This window comes from Manacus vitellinus, unplaced genomic scaffold (genome assembly GCF_001715985.3).
Source record: "Manacus vitellinus isolate BGI_N305 unplaced genomic scaffold, ASM171598v3 scaffold_2_pilon, whole genome shotgun sequence".
Classification (NCBI taxonomy): Eukaryota; Metazoa; Chordata; class Aves; order Passeriformes; family Pipridae; genus Manacus; species Manacus vitellinus.
In genome coordinates, this window is record NW_021940208.1 from 28,329,442 (window position 1) to 28,346,368 (window position 16,927).

Here is a 16,927-nt window from a genome sequence, read left to right on the forward strand (position 1 = left end):
GTGCCTCTCAACTACCTTTTCCATTTACATTTAAAATTAGCATTTTGCCAACACTGTTATTGTTTAAAGAATAGCAATGCAAAATGTGGTTGTCCAGAGAATTAGTCTCAATTTAATGTGAATAAATACAAGTTTAAATGTTATATGAGGTGTAACATAAATTTTGAAAAGTGTAATTTTGATCTATATATGTAGCTATTTCTATATGTATTTACCTTGTCTTCTGTATTTTAATATTTTCCAGACAAGTATAAAAGAAGGATTACTACTGAAGCAAACCAGCTCTTTTCAAAGGTGGAAAAAACGTTATTTCAAACTTCGAGGTCGTACACTTTATTATGCTAAGGATTCAAAGGTAATTGTATGTTGTTAGTATCTAATGCCATACACATGTAACTTAATTTTGTTTAGCTTTGTAAGTCCAATAATAACAATAATAAACAATGATTTGTTTGTGGTTGTTTTTTAAAAGAACTTCTGTATATAAGATGTAGTGTGTTAAATTAACCTTACTAAGGGATATTGGTGATTTCTGTTGTTTTTTTTTAAAATGAACTTTATCACAGTAATTTTAACCTTTTTGGCTATTCAGACAAATAATAAACTCATTTTAAGGAGTTGGGGATTCTTTTGGGGGAATGGCTCTCAGAAAGTTAAAAAAGTAAAAACTGCATAATGCTTAGAAATTATCCCTCAAACTGAATTCTATTAAATCTTCTAGTCTGATGCCCATATTATTGTTGAAGGGATAAAAATAGTTATGTGAAACCAAGATAGGCTGATTTTCTGCCAAAACTGATATATAAGGGAAAAAGCTGTTTCCCATCAATTGAATTTTATTTGGTGGGAAAACTGGAGGTGAGCAGAGGGGAATACTTGTCTTTTTTTTTTGAAAGGCATTTCCTCCCTCCCCTCAAGGCCAGGACTGAGGCATTTTGGCTTGTTGGGCTGACTTAGATTGTGCTGTTCCATTGCAGTGGGTATTACTTTCCTTTACTCTGTGGGGTTGGAGCACCTCATGAGAGCTCTAGGTGAGGTGCTTCAGGTCTCTGTCATCTTCTATAGCCTGGCCTTCTCAATAAAACTCTTTCTAAGGCATAGAGATCTCTCTTTCTAGGACTACAGGACTGTAATTGCATGCTGCAAAGTTGTGTGTCCGTAATGAATCAAAAAAAGTATCATCATTCCAGTGAGTCCAGTGCTGAAGTTACCTCTGTTGTCTCACCTCTCTGCACTTGGTGCTACCACAAGCAGTCTATATAGAGAATAAACATGGCAGATAAGAGCTTTGAGAAGGGCAACATCAACACACAATATGATGCTGAGCTGTTTTGAAAATGTGAACCTACACTGTTAGATGAGGAATATGGGCTATTTGCACACTCTGGGTCTATGTTCTTGCTGTTTTGGGAGCCATGGAACTGTTGGAGTGTGTCCGGAGAAGGGTCTTGAAGATGATCAGAGCACTGGAGCACCTCTCTTATGAAGACAGGCTGAAATAGCTGGGGTTATTCAGCCTGGAGAAGAGCAGGTCCTGGGCACCTCATAGCAGACTTCCAGTACCTACAGGGGCTACAAGAGAACTGGGACTTTTGAAAAGTGCATGTAGTGATAGGACAAGGGAGAATGGCTTTAAACTGAAAGAGGAGAGATTGGGATATTAGATTCAAGGAAAAAATTCTTGACAGTGAGGTTGGTGAGACACTGGAACAGGTTGCCCAGAGAAGGTGTGGATGCCCTATCATTGAAACTGTTCAAGGCCAGGTTGGATGGGCCTTTGAGCAACCTGGACCATGGCAGGGGGGCTTGGAACTAGATGATCTTTAAGGTCCCTTCCAGCCAAAACCATTCTGTGATTCTATAACAAAGATGAGAAGAGAAAGCGTTATGAGTAAGCAAGACTCATAACAATAAAGTGCAAATACTCTGTAAGGTTGAATCCAGACATGCTGGAACTCCCCCAACATGGATTCTCCCTCGCATGGCATGGAAGATGAAAAATATCATAGGGCTAAAAAAAGTATTTTTGTTCGTGTTCCCTTCTATGCTTCAAAACCCATCATGTGCATAACAGAACCTAATTAATACTTTGCCAGAGGCTGGGGTGTTTACAGTAGACATATATTTATCTTATTGGAATATCAAACAAAGGAGTGGAAGGGATCTCTTTAGGCCCTTGAGCTCCATTTTCTGGTATGGATACAGTATCATAGGTTTCTTCAGTAATTTAGAGTTCCATCCTAATACTGATGAATTAATTTATGTTTTACTAAGTGTGAGTCTCATTCCTGTGACACCACATTTATGCTACACAGTAGAGACCCTAAAGCTACATCTTTTTAAACAAACCCTTCTATTAAAAGAGATTTTACAATATAATTTTGGAGCCATTTTTCCATGCTCTCATGTACCCTTAGATAGCAGATAGGACTGTATTTAGGGGCCAGGTATGAAGGATATCAAATCATCAGTGTGTTCTATCTTTTTCACTGTTTTTTTTTTCTATTTTTATTTTCTAACTGGAATGCATACAATGGAATTAAAGCACATATTGTGAGCGTACCTGAAAGTGGACTCAGACTTAATTTAATGCTTCTATGTTCTTTACCATTCACAGTCTCTAATATTTGATGAAGTTGACCTGTCAGATGCAAGCGTAGCTGAATCGAGCACAAAAAATGTCAACAACAGCTTCACGGTATGGAACAATTTTAATACTGTTCTTGAAAGCTGTGGATAGACTGTTACTAAGAAAATCAAGAATCCTCTCAATTGCTTATTTTCCTCTATTTGGAAATAAAATGTCTTTTATTTGGAAATGGTATAATGTATGGAACAGTATCACATCAACTATAGAACATTTTATTTCAGTGATTTTTTTAGCAGAAGTGTCAGATAACAGTTACTTCAAAAGATGATGGTATAAGGAATTAAAAATACAGCAAGATTCAGTATTAGTACTTTTATAGTACTTACCAGTACAGCTTGGGTTTGTGATGTCATTTTTCTTTGAGGCGACATACTGAATTTAATCAAATGTAATTGTGTTTTTGTTTTAATTTCTTATCATAACGTTTTTGATTTTCCGTCATATTGAAGTGTATTTTATTTTTTTCATTGCCAATCAAAACCCTGTGTATTTCAAAGTCATGTGGAAAAGCTGTCCTTACAGTCATGCCTTGATTCTGATACTGGTGTAAAAAAACATAGTGTTCATAAATTCCTGTTTCTGTAAGTTTACAGGTGTGTTTTACATTTATTGTTCAACTGCTTTGTTAGAACTAAGTGATAATGTCTGACAAAGTTGATTCTCAGGTAAACTGATTCTGGAAAAGTAAATTTTTTAAACAAGAATTAGTTATGAAGAACACCATGGGTAAAGTTGACCTTCTGAAGGTCTTGACTTGTCCCACTGACTGCGATGGCATCCTTTTTCTCAACCTGCATATCCCATTGTTCTCTATTAAAGTGTTGATTTTCCATTTTCCTAAGAATTTCAATTCCACAGGTGGTCTATATTACTAGTCTTGGTTTTTCTTCTCCAAGGCAGTCAAACACAAGCCTCATGAAAGCTTTGTAGGTCTTCCTTATTCTAGTACCTCCCAGGCAGCTACTGAAGTAGTAAGAGCACTTCAAAGACGTGCTCATGTTGACCTGGACAGTCTGGCATGTTGTATAAATCTAAGCTTCTTTGCTGAACAAGAATGCAGTTAAAAAGAGTACTTTGACCCAAGGCCTCAGATCAGGTGGTGGCTGTGTAAGGTACCAGCTTGCTTTTGTAAAGGTTCTGTTGTCTAGAAGCTCTGTTCTTCAGAAATGTACCATGTTTGGGGGTTTTTCCCCTGTTCTCTTTTTCCTTGTACAATATTTGGTGTTTTGGTATTGTTTATAATCCTTTAGACCCATTCAGTATCTCATTCTTCATCAAAAGTATGATTCTATTATCTAGACTTCTGGAGAAGACAGTAGTGAAAAAAGAAATCTCAGAGGCTACAGCTTTAACAACTGACATTGTTTATTTTCATGTCCTGGGTAATTTAGGGCAAGCAGCGTTTTCTCTAAGGAGTCTACAAATTCATTTTGAAAAATTATTTGGATTTAAAGCTCTCCTGTATTGAAGAGTCATCTGATTTGACTGTGAAATATAGTAATAGTCGTCATCTTGCTTAATCTTTTGGTATCTTCCTTTGTGTTTGCCTAACCCAGTATCCCAGCAACACAGTTCCGTGAAGTACAACATCTCTGACCTCGCCTGCACTGGGTTGGAGTCGGGATTGGAAGTGAAGTGGGTGGTTAGTTTTCCAGCAATAGTGCTTATAAATAAAAAGAAACATTTCTTTTTGCTTTTTATTTTCTTCCATCTTAAAAAGATAATCTTTGCCTTTCTTAAAATTATGAGGGTTTTTTAATTTATGTTCTAGATGCTCTGTTAGCATTCTCTTTGTTAAAAAGCAAAAATTAAACCCTTAACTTTAGCCTTATCTAGTTAATGTCCTCCTCTTGTTTCTTTGTCCCAAGAGAGAATATTTTTAACACAAACTGATGTAGATGGAATATATACCAAATGACCATTTTTCCAGGAAAATACACCTTTAAATATTTATATTAAAATTATATTTTTTTTAACAAATCCTTTTGTCATGTCATTTAAGTCCTCCCACTCCCCTCTATTTCCTACCCCCAGCTTGTAGAAGTTACTGGTTTGCCCTCTTTTGCCCTTTCTAGTTTGTCTGTTTGGAGGCAGAGGGGTGCGTGTCAAGATTTTCCATACTCTTTTATGGATAAAACTCAAGCCCTAAAATTAGTCATAACACACAGATTTAAGGTTGAGTTTATTTGTAATGCACAAGTTTGCAGAATATTTTATGTAACTAAATATCACTGCTTATTCACCAGAATTACTTTTCCTTTCTTTCTGCAAACAAGTTGAGATTAAGGGGAAAGTTGAGGTAAATAAATATCTGCCGATTAAAATGAGGAGCTGGTAAACTTAGATCATCTGTTTAATTTTTTTCTTTATTGCTGATGATGTTACTTTTCAATGAACAATCAGCTCACTTCTAGCAATTAGCTTCTAGTGCACAATCTTGCACTGGAATGCCTCTTAAGAGATTATAGGTGTTTTGTAGTTCTGAGCATCCTCACCTAGAGGTTATTAAATAGAACAAAAGGTGTCCCTTGACTTCCGAGTCTTTACATGACACTCAAGGCCAGATTCTTCGTAGTGCCTTGTTAGGTACCAGTCTCCCAAGTCTATGAGAAAAGAAAAAGGTAACTTTTAGCTTAAGTTTCTACCTCTGCCTTGTGTTTGATGACGAGGAACTGATGCACATTAACAACGAAAAGAAAATCTGTAGGTGTTAACCATGATGCCTTTCAGTTGTTGAGTCCACGTGATTCTATAAAATGCCCTGGGTTATTATAAATCTATCCTAGAATCTCAAGTTAAATGCACAGGCATCATGTGACAGCAGCTGTATTTAATCCATCCGAAGTCTTGTTTGAAACATTTAATTCAGTTATGGGTTTTTTGGTGGTAAATGTGATGGAAAATAATAATTTTATGGTAGAAATACTGACTTTGAGGCACTGCTTTGTACAGCTGGCTTTAGACATTTGATTTGGGTTAGGTCAACTTTTAGTGCATCTAAGAATTACCTAAAGCCACAGGCACTCATTTTCTTACTGTATGTGTATTCAGAAAAGTGAAAATTCTGGCTAGATTAATTCTGTTATTTAATTGCATCTGAAAGTAAAAGAGGAAATAATTTCACTGTCATTCTGGAAGGTGCCCTCCAGGAATATGGTAATTAACATACTGTATGATACTCAGGATGGGGATTCAGCTTGCTCTGACTTCAGTGTGGGACTTGATGGATTCATAGACTCCTAAATTTAGGTATCTAAGATAAGGTTAATAGCTCTTTAAAGCATATTTCTCTAATTGCTCAGTTCAGTTTAGACTCCACTGATTAGTAACTAACTCTCCCTTAACTACAATAGGAGCTTTGTCATCCAGGGCACCTAAAATGTAGAACCTTGCTTTCAGCTTTCTGAATTAGGTGCTGAATCAAGGGCTTTTTGTTGAATATACATCTTCTGAAAGTTGTCATCTTGAGAGGGAGGAAGCTGCAGTAGGCAGATCTGCTGTCCTGGAAAACCTACTGTGATTCTTAGTAATTAGAAATTGACTGGACAGGAGACTTTATATTCCAGCTCATAACACTGATTACTAGGATTCTGGATATGCTTGCAAAAATGTCTAATATAATAATTTTTGCTGATTTGTTGTTTTTAGCAATGCTATAGACCATATAGAGTCCTAATTATTTATTGTATGGAAAAATAATTCTTTGGAGAACTCTTAATGTGCTGGGCTTTGATAAAGTATTCTTACCTAATGTTATGACACAAAGACAGCAGAAACCTATTAACCATTTGGCTTTTGCATTTTATATTTTTTATTATTTATCCTTCTGATTTGACTAATTTCCAAGGTAAATAATATTTGTAAATATTTTTCTATACTCTTTTCTATACTTGCTGTTCTCCCAGTTGTTATTCTGCAACATCATCTTGTGTGTGAAGTGACATGTTTGACAGTCACTGAAGCACAAGTCACAGACATTTGGGAATATTTTATAAATTAATGCTCATTTGCATTGCTTATGGATCCCATGTTTTGTCTGTTTTCTGCAGCAGCAGCATGTTATGCATTTTTGTTACCTCTATATTGATACTAAGATTCTTTTTCTACTAATTTGGAGCTGTCTGTAATACATAAATACTTTATCTACACTTCTGTTGTTTTTCTGTGGTGTATATTTCTTTGTTTTTACTGACACTGAACTTTTTCAAGTACTGTGTGCTTAATACCTTACTTGGCTCACTTTGAAGTGCCTTGGAGATCAAGGGGGAAAGTAAGTAATCAAAATTTTGTGCTGCCTGTAAATGAATATATATTGCTATACTGCAACTTTACATTCCTCTTCCAGTTTAAGAATTACACAACAAAATTTCATCAGAGAATAGCAAGGTGCTTATTATCTGTTAATCTTTTCTCATACTAAAAATTCCTGTTACCCTTCTTACTTTTTTACATCCCTTAACTTTTCATCTCATTGCATGATTGGGAATAAAAATACTGAGTCTTTTCAGTTCAGTGACTGAACTAAACACGATTATGGATCAGGCTGGTGTTTTAACTTTTTTCAACAGAAGTACTTAATTTAGTTCAAATTGATCCCTTTAATTAATCCCTTTACGGGTTAATTTTTTCTAAAGTATTTTTTCATATTATATTAAAAAAGACCCCCCCCAAAAAATGTCATTTCATTAAAGTTAATCCCTGAATGTAATTTTTTTTTACAAAACTTTAAAGTTTTTTTTCTCTAATTTCCACTTTTTTTGTGAGATTTACCAGTTTGCTTTGACCTGAAAGTAAAGGATTCTGCTTAATATGTTTTTACACAATCAGACAAACAAATCGGTATACGTTTGTCTGTGCTTTTCTTGATATTCTGTAGATTTGGATCCATTTTGTAAAAACTAAACGTTTGTATGCTGATTTTCCTTCGACCTGTTATTTTTAGATGGTTTTTTTATAGGTTAGTGAGGCCAAATAGTCTATTGAGGCAACTGTGCTTCAAGTGTGGTTAAAATTTATATTGTTTTCTTCTAGTTTATGTTGTTTTCTTCCAGACCTGATTACCGTATTTCCTATCCATATTTCTCAATGTAGCATATCCTATGTCTTGGCTGGGGATGTAAAGTTTATTGGCATATCATTTATGGGGCACCAGCTTAAAGGATAAAGTATCTTTGAATCCTCCTGTACAGCTGCTGTTTTTAATGGGAGGTTGCCCAATTGTACTGGAAACTCAATTCTTGCAATTCGTCAGAATTTCAAGTTGAGTATTTCAATGGTCCTGAAAGGTGTAATGCATTCTAGCAGTTTATTTCAGTCCTGCTGCTTCTGACATTCAGTTGGCTCTCCGCTTGTCATTGAGATTAGCTGCTTCTAATTGATTTTAGAGAATTAACTTTTAATATTCACTTTGGGCTTGGAAAACAGAACGTGTTGCCAGACTTTTGCAGTATGTTTCCCAGATAGTGTTAAATTCTCTTGACTTGAACATATTTTGCCTGCTTTCTTGCCACTCAGATTTTTTTGGAGTTGTTTGAGACTTTTCTTTAGGGACTACAAAAACTTCAGGGAATGTGAGAACTGCTTAACTTCCCCCAAGCCACATTAGGAGGAAATGAGAAGAGCGTTTTCCCAAAGGGGTTTAAAACCTTTAATCTTTGTGTTTAGGCACTCCAGTCTTCTGCCTTTTCAAATATCAGAGACAAAGACAGATATTCCTGAAGCTGGGAATAATTATCCTAAAACTCAGGCTTTTTTTCCTTATTTAAATAACATCAATTTTCCTTATTTAAATAACATCAGTTTTATTACTTACTCTTGATTGACCTGAAGTTCAGGGTCTTGTATTTAAGTACAGAAAGCTTATGGATGCCAATGGAAGTATTTCTCTGCTGCTGTCTTACATGTTTACAAAATCCAATTTACTGCAGTTCTGTCCCAGTGGACATCAGGAGATGGTTTCTTCACTGATAACCTCAAGCCTGTTTTTTTTTCTAAGTGCCACTCACCTACGGGTTACTCGGAATTTTTCTGATCTTTCTACTGCTTTTTTTTCACTGTCCTACTTAATTCTTTATTTTGGTGAAATCATCTCCCTACTCCTGTATTGGGACACCCCTGGGATTGTGGGCTTAGCAACCACCCTTTGGTTTGTTTCAGACTTGAGGTGGATTCCCCTGGTTTCAGTTATTGCTAAGCAAACTTTTTTCACTGCCTTGTTTGTCGCCTGGATAGATTAACCTTCCTGGTTTGCTCTGTAGCAATACTCTGGTGCACAGCTATCTGCAATTTTTTTTCTTTGTAAAAATCTATTTTGAGTAAGTGTCTATATATAGTCTCTGTTGATGTTCCCTTGAAGGGAGATATTCTTGCTTGACTTTTCCCTTTAATAAACCACAGGGACACAAAAGGAATGGATTTGTGTTTGGAAACATGTTTCTGGTTTTTATCCTTTGAATGTGTAATAATCTCCTGGGTTTGGGTATGCTTTGAAATTTCCTTTGCATTCCAGTTGCGTGTTGATGTTGTTAAGAGTATATATTGATGATAGTGGGAGTTCATTCACATTTGCAGATGTCTTGTCTTTAAGTACCTTCCTCTGTGAGCTAAATCCCACTCTGAGAGGCATTGTGTTTTAAATTTTGCCCTTAGATTTTCAGAAGGGTCAGTGCATGGCACTGTTTCCAGATGGGGGAATGGCATATCCAGACATTCTCCGTGCCCTGTTTGCAGTCTAGCGCAGCCTAACAGAGCCCGGGGTCTCTTGATATCTCCAGGAGGTAGGTTATGGCTGAAAAATGGTTCAAGTTTCTGTGCTGGCTTCATCAGCATGACTCAGCTTTGCACGGGTAGCTAACTCTTGGAACTGATATGGTTTTTCCCTAGTTGTGAACTATCTGCTGCTTCATACAGATCATGATTAGCCTTTAAGTGATGAAGGCTTTTTGATTCTCCCAGCCCTACCAATACTCAAACCACAGAAAGAGAAGGGAAGTGCTTTGTATTCCATTTTGTTCAATTTTCCACTCAGGGTTGGTTTTTCTGTTTGGTTTTTTTTTTTTTTCAATATTCAGGCAGCTTAGAAACAAAACAAAAACTGAAATAGCAAATTAATATGCTGAGGAAAGGAAAAATTAGACAAAAGCAATTAGTGTGTGCTTGTGATGCACTTAGGGTTTTTTCCTCCATTTAGCACTTGCTCATTTTCCCTCCACCCTCTGATAGTGACAAAACAATGTAATGAACCTGAGAGCTCTTTGGGTAGCTTTGGGTGTGACTTTCAAATTTTAAGCTCCTTGTCTCTGACTTGATGCACTGACTCTCTTTCCCTAGGGTGTCTGTAGATGTTGAAACTTTAAGTTTCATTATGAAAAAGCAATAAAACATTTCAGCTGTGAGGGTGAAATCCACAGATGAATCACTTGGGACTGATCCTATTACAAGAAAGCTGAACACTTTTCAGAAGAGGAAGACAAGAGGATGCTTAAAAATGTGACCACTCTGGACTATATTGTACATTTTTATTCTAGTTACATTTGCCTGGAGCTTGTTTTCTACAGATTTCATGCTTACTAGAAATTTTTTCAAAAATAGCTTGCAGAAGATTTCTGTTTTTCACTCATGAAGCGGTTGAGATGTGTGGAGAATAAACACTGAGGATTGCCAGATTTCCTTCTTCCTGCAGTTTTATACTTGACTTATTCTCTGGTGTTTCTTTCTGTTCTTGCTTTAAAAGTGATTAAAATACCTGGGGAAACCTTAGAAAGTATTCCTCACTGTAGTTCCTGTATACTAGATAATTTTATAAATAAAGTCACTGGTGTAAACTTTGACTAAATTTCCTGTTCCTAGTGAATAAGGATCCCTGGCTTCAGGCAGCTGGATCATGTTTAAACAGGCATCTGTTATTACAGACAAAAAAAATAGTCACTTGCTGTTTTATTTTGTGTACATTTGCGCCTAATGCCATTAAATATATAACTAAGTGCTTTCCTGAAGCACAGAAGCCATCCTATCTGATAGATGTGTAATGAGCTGGTGAAGCCAAAGCTAAGGGCACAGCAGTGCTGAGTAATGGGCTTAACAAATCTTTATGTAAGGACTTTAAAGAAACATGCAGGCCTTGAACTATATATAGCAGTTTCCAGTTTACGTTTACAAGAATGGCTTATTGGTTTTGCTATATTTAAATGCTGATATAAAACAAATTTCTAATTCTTCAATCCAAATTCATGGAACTTTCCTACCCTGCTTCTTGTAACTGTCTCTTTATAAAGTTATGCTTCTACAGGAATAATCCTTTTCTGTTAGAAGTTGGTTGACATTGAATATATGAGGTCAGATCTGGGGAACTGGATTTCTGACAAATCGACCTTTACTGGGTCTTTTGCAGTTCGAGGCTGTAACAGGATGTTACATGTTGTAACAGGATTACTTGCTTTACATGGATTCTCTTTTCACAGAATCATGGAGTAATTTGGGGCTTGGAAGGGACTTCTGAAGGTCATCTAGTCTATCCTCTCTGGAAGCAGGGCCACCTAGACCAGGCTGCCCATGACCATGTCTAGATAGCTTTTCAGTATCACCAAGCAAGGAGACTTCACAAATGCCTTGAGAAACCTGTGCCAGTGCTTAGTCACCCTCATTGTAAAACAGTATTTCCAGATGTTCACAGAGAGCCTTCTGTCTTTCAGGTTGTGCCCATTGCCTCTTAAATTTTCACTGTGCACCACTGGAAAGAGCCTGGCTCTGTCCTCTGCACCTTCCCTTCAGGGATTTACATATGTAAGATCCCCCTGTGCCTTTCCTTCTTTAGGCTAAACAGTTCTAGCTCTCTCAGGCTCTCCTCACATGTCACATACTCCAGTTCCTTCATCATCCTTGTGGCTCTTCCCTGGACTACCTACAGTGTGTCCACGTATCTGTTGTACTGAGGAGCCCATAACTGAGCACGGCACTCCAGGTGAGGCCTCACCAGGGCTGAGTAGAGGGGCAGGTTCACCTCCCTGGAACTGCAGCCCAGAATACCAGTGGCCTACTTTGCTGCAAGGGCACGTAGCTGGCTTATGTTCAATTTGTTATGCAGCAGGACCACAGATCCTTTTCTGACAAGTTGCTTTCCAGCTGGTGTCCCCCAGGATACACTGATGCCTGGGGTTGTCCCTTCCCAGGGGCAGCACTTTGGACTTCTCCTTGTTGAACTTACTGAGTTTCCTGTCAGCTGCTTTCTCCAGCCTGTTGAAATCCCTGTGGATGACAGTGTGACCCTTTGATGTATCAGCCACTCCTCCCCAATTTTCTGTCATCAGTAAACTTGCAGAGGGTATTCTCTACCACACCACCCAGATAATTGATGAAGATAAACAGTACTGGAGCTAGTCTTGACCTTTGGGGTATACTGCTAGTCACTGGCTTTCAACTAGACTTTGTGCCCTGATCACCACCCTCTGGGCCAAGCCATTTAAGCAATTTTCAACCCATCTCACAGTCTGCTCATCCAACCTATACTTCATCAGCCTCTCTGTGAGAATCTTAAGGGATAGTGCTGAAAACCTTACTGAAGGCAAGGTGGATGATAACCACAGGTTATCAGGTTGGTTAAGCATGACTTCCCCTTGGTGAATGAATCCATGCTTACTACTCCCAGTTACTTTCTTGTCCATATGCCCAATTGTATTCTGGAAGATGCTCCTTCATTTTTGTTAGATATGGTATAAGATAAGGCCACCTAAATTACCCAGGCCGGATTCTACTGCAGAATAAAGTCACAGTAGACCTTTTACCTTTTTCAGTGGAATAACCATTTTTGTCTTGCCTTCTATCTAAGCCCACTTGTTCTGGTATACTGGAGCAGGAGATGCTGTGTGGGACTAACCTTTTTGTTTCCCCTCGTAAGAGTTTTTACTGTGGGGGCCAAAACCACACATTAGTTCAATTATTGTGAGCTTGGCAACGGTGAAATAGGAGAAGGCCAGAAAAAAGAGGGAAGCAACATTTTAGTGGAGTAGACAGAGCTAATTGTTCTGATTATAAATTCTGCATTGTACTCAGGCAAATATAATAACCATTTATTATTTGCCTTGCTTTTAAATCCTCCTCTCTCTGTGTAATTTATACTTTTGCCTGGCTTGAATCATCTTGAAAAATAATTGTGACAATTCACCATAAAGCACCAACTAACTACACCTTTGATGGTGACAGTACTGTTATAATTTATATAGTATCTGGAATCCAAGAAGTTATAAGTACTGTAGAAAGCTGTCCAACTGTTAGCATTGTGGTTTTTCAGACAACTTCTGGTAGGTACAGGAGCATCAATGATCCCAGCAGTCTACTGTGGTAGAGGTACATTTACTCAACATATTTGTATGGACCCACCTGCACAAGGGCAGGGTAATGGAGGGGCAGACAGAAAGCAAAGGAGGCATAACGTGTTATCCTAGTATTTGCCAGTACTGACTCAGCAATGTCTATAAGCACTTCTCTATAAGAGAAGTTACAAAGCATTTAATCTGTTATGTTCCTGTCCCAGGCATTGAATGCAGTCCCTAAGAAGAGAGTTGGGATGCTGTCTCTGTATCATCCTTTCTTCATTATTTCCAGAAAGATATTTTAAAAGTATCTGTCCAAAGAACAGGAACCATTTCCTCACCCCTTTCAGATTCTAAGTGATGTTCGTTCCTACATTACTAATTTAATTCAAGATCAACCATACAAAGTGCTATTAGTGTAATGCCTGATAATAGTTCAGAGCAGCTGAAGGTGCCTTAATGCAAATATCATGTTGCAGGGAGCAGAGTGCTTTACAATAGCTACTTTGTCGCTGCTTAGATGTAGACCATTGTTTTCTTGATTGGCAAATACAGTGTCTGCATTTTTTAATTGGTAAAAGAAACCAGAAATGGAGCCACCAATCTTTGAAAACTGTATTTTCTTACATATTGCTGATAGTACAAAATATATTAAAAATTAGACAATAGGCTTTAATCGAACTCTCTATGATTTTATTTTACAGATCGTAAGTCTAAACTCATTCGGCTGAAGACATATAGAATGTTATTGGTAAAGTTATCCCCATTGTAAATAGAAAGTGCTTTCAAAATTACACTGAATTTGATGGCAATTTTATTTCCTTTGAAGATATTAAACTTGTTCAATTTACACTTGACCGTGTAAACTTCATCAAAGTGATTTCAAGATATATATATGTATATGAGTATGTGTATATTTTTAGAAGCCAAGTTATTGTAGCATGTGTGAAAATCCCAGTTTATGGCAAGACCTATGTAGTGACAGACTGAACAGTGACCTCTTGTTGTCTCCTTCATTCCCCACTCAGAAAAAAGACCCCTAATTTTCTGAACAGAGCAGGAATGTTATTCCAGTAGTGGGACATTTTTCTTCCTATTCAGACCTTCTTTATTCCTTGGGGTGTTTTAGGACTTGTGGTGTTTGCCTTCAACTTTCAAGACTGTATATGCTCACTCTTTCCCAATATCTACTGCATTAAAAGTGTGTTTTATTCCCACTACCTCTGTTTTGTTACTTGCCAGTATACTGCAATATTTGCCTTTGGTAACTCTCTTTTCCAAAATCAGCAATGACTTCTTGGCTACTTGACAATGGTGAAAATTTTCAAAGTAACTTAATCATCTAAATTAAATCTGATTTATTTATTTATTTTAAGGCCTTTTGACTGTCTTCATCTTTCTTGATTTGTCTCCTGCTTTGTCAGCATGTGAACCATTAGCATTAGACTGAGGAGTTTTCTTATTCTTTTGTTACATCAGTGGTCTTCCAGTGGTTTCTGTAACACTTCCTTTGCATTGTGTTATACAATTTCTTCTTGTCTGTTTAGAGTTTAGCATATTTAGAGTGATATATAAATAATAATATTTGGAGCAGAGAACATTAAAAAAGGTAATATGTAACTGAGGAAAAGATACTGACTTGGCTTTGTAGAAGAGAATACACAGGACTTTAAGTATGAATACATGGAATGAGATAAGATTACTAGTAAAATCCAAATTTACATGGCACAAAAATAGTTTTAGGGATAATTGCATCCATTCAATTTTGATTATGTTTGTATGCAGGTTCGACTGTCTTCAATGAATGCACTTCAAACATACCACTTAATTTAGTTGATCATAGCATTGTGTAAGCATTCAAAAGAAAGCATACCTTCTGTATAAATGCAAATAAGAAGGTTTGGGAAGTCATTCTCAGTTCAGGACAAGCAGGAACAGCAATACCAAGTTAGTGTAAAGCTCATAAAACCATATTAAATCAAAGTACTATAATTATTTATATATAATAAATAATATATAGTAATAACTACTAGCAGGTAGTCAAGAAAGGAGTAGAAACAGCACAGCATACACAGTGCTTCTTCCTCTTGAGTAACTTCCCAACATTGCCTCATTGTTGGATTTTGAGGACCTGATAAGTTGAAGGTTTCAGATATTGTCTTTTATAGTATATGATGCATCTATTTGTATTGAATTTGTCAAGTACCTTTTTAGACATATATACTTCTGGTCTCCTCAGCATCCTTTGGGAATGCTTTGCATTTAGGGAAAAACTTCTTGTTGTTAGCTAATAATTTCCTTGGTTCCCTGAGTTGTTATGTTACGTGAAATACCTTAAAAATAATGCGAGTACATCCTCTCCATGATTTTGTAAACTGAAACAGATGAGAACTTAAATGGACTTCTTAGTTCCTATTTTATTTTTAAAGAAAAATTCCAAGCATTGTTGATTCTTCTTGCACATAATGCATTTTGTCTTTTTTCATGTTATTAGGTACCTTCTTGAGGTTGTTACAAATATGTAAAGCAAAGAGAATATGTAGTTTTGTCATGTTACAGATGCCATATTTACAAATAAGTAGGTCTTCCAGCTTCCTACTGTATTTTTGTAGAACAAATAATAATTACTCCTACATTCACCTGATTGCCAGTATAAAATGTAACTTTTAGACTGTTGAAATGCTATGAACTTTATTAAGTTTATTGCACTCTGAATTTAATAAGAAGCTGGGATATAGGAACTTCTGGTATGTTTACATGCATTAGTTAGCAGTATTTGGTGATGTGATTTGATTGCCAATACATGGGTGTGCAGTGCCTTTTGAGATGTTCTGGTTCTCTATCATGTTTACCTGTCCCCTGCCAAAACTTTGAATACTGAAGGATGTCTCTATTGGCCCTAGGTTACTAGGTGTGAACAACTGAACTAGGACCTTAATTTTGGGAGGGGAGGGTAGAGGGATGCACAGTGCTTTTGTGTGACCAGTAGTATTGAAGACATGAGTAATAGAAATAAATATTACTTTGAAAGATCAAAATAGTCAGGAGTTTTCAGCAATAAATGCAGCTGTTATTGCTTAGTGGCATTTCACAACATCAGGTTACAGGTTGGAATCAATAATGACTGTGGTGGAAGGATGGATACAAAGTGCAGAGTCTTGAATGGACTTAGCATTACTTAATGCATATTATAATGTCATGCTATATAATAGCAAATAATCTGTGGTGTGTATTTCCACAAATAAGATTTCTGAATCCACTGAAACCTGGAAATTCCAGCAGAATGCTGATTGTTGTTGGAGCCAGGATTATATTATGATTTAATGACTTTTCTGGGCTTCATTTGATGACCTGACCTAGAAAAACATTTTGAAGTAATAAAGCGTCTGTTTGGCTCCAAACTAATGAGAGAAGATATTGCTCTTTGCATAAACTGTTCTTTAGGAAGAGCCATGGAGAGCTACTAATAAATCTTGTTAAAAAGCTTAAGCAAGATTGAAGGAAACAGAAACCAGAAAACTATTCTGTTCCATGTGAAGTGAGTACATCAAAAAAAAAAAAAAAAGGAGGAAGAAAAAAAAAAGGAAAAACAAAAGCAAGCCCACGGGGTTTTTGCCTCCCCTCCATGTGACTTGCAGCTTGCTGCACTTCAGTTACGTCGCCTCTGAGATATGTTAAAGTGCAGTTCAGTTTAATGAAGAAGTGGATAGGACAAATCAAGGCTAGAGACTATTTACAACAGAGGTTGGGTAAGTAAATGCAGCTGTAGATAAGTGTTTACTAATATTGTGCAAATGTTGCAATGTCTAACCTGTAGTGTTTAAAAGAATACTCAGAGCTATCATTTTTTGGTGGTCCTTTCTTTGTTTTACTTAACTATTTTGCAGGTGTTGGTGGTACATTCTGTGCAACAGATTTATGCAAAAGACTGATACAGGATTTAATTTTATTTTTCAGACTTCCTGCAACA

General features: G+C 36.7%; 1 protein-coding gene across 3 annotated transcripts in view; it reads left to right on the forward strand.

Annotated features, from left to right (window-relative positions):
* Positions 1-244: 244 nt before the first annotated feature.
* The window catches only part of DGKH (diacylglycerol kinase eta), a 71,863-nt gene continuing 55,180 nt past the window's right edge, over positions 245-16,927 (forward strand). For 2 of the 3 annotated variants that reach the window (XM_018071460.2, XM_018071461.2), the window contains exons 1-2: positions 245-355; positions 2,618-2,698. The gene's annotated coding sequence lies outside the window, so the exon portion shown is untranslated. Of the gene's footprint in view, positions 356-2,617; positions 2,699-16,216; positions 16,707-16,927 lie in introns of those variants that run through there. The other variant, XM_018071458.2, reaches the window with a different exon arrangement.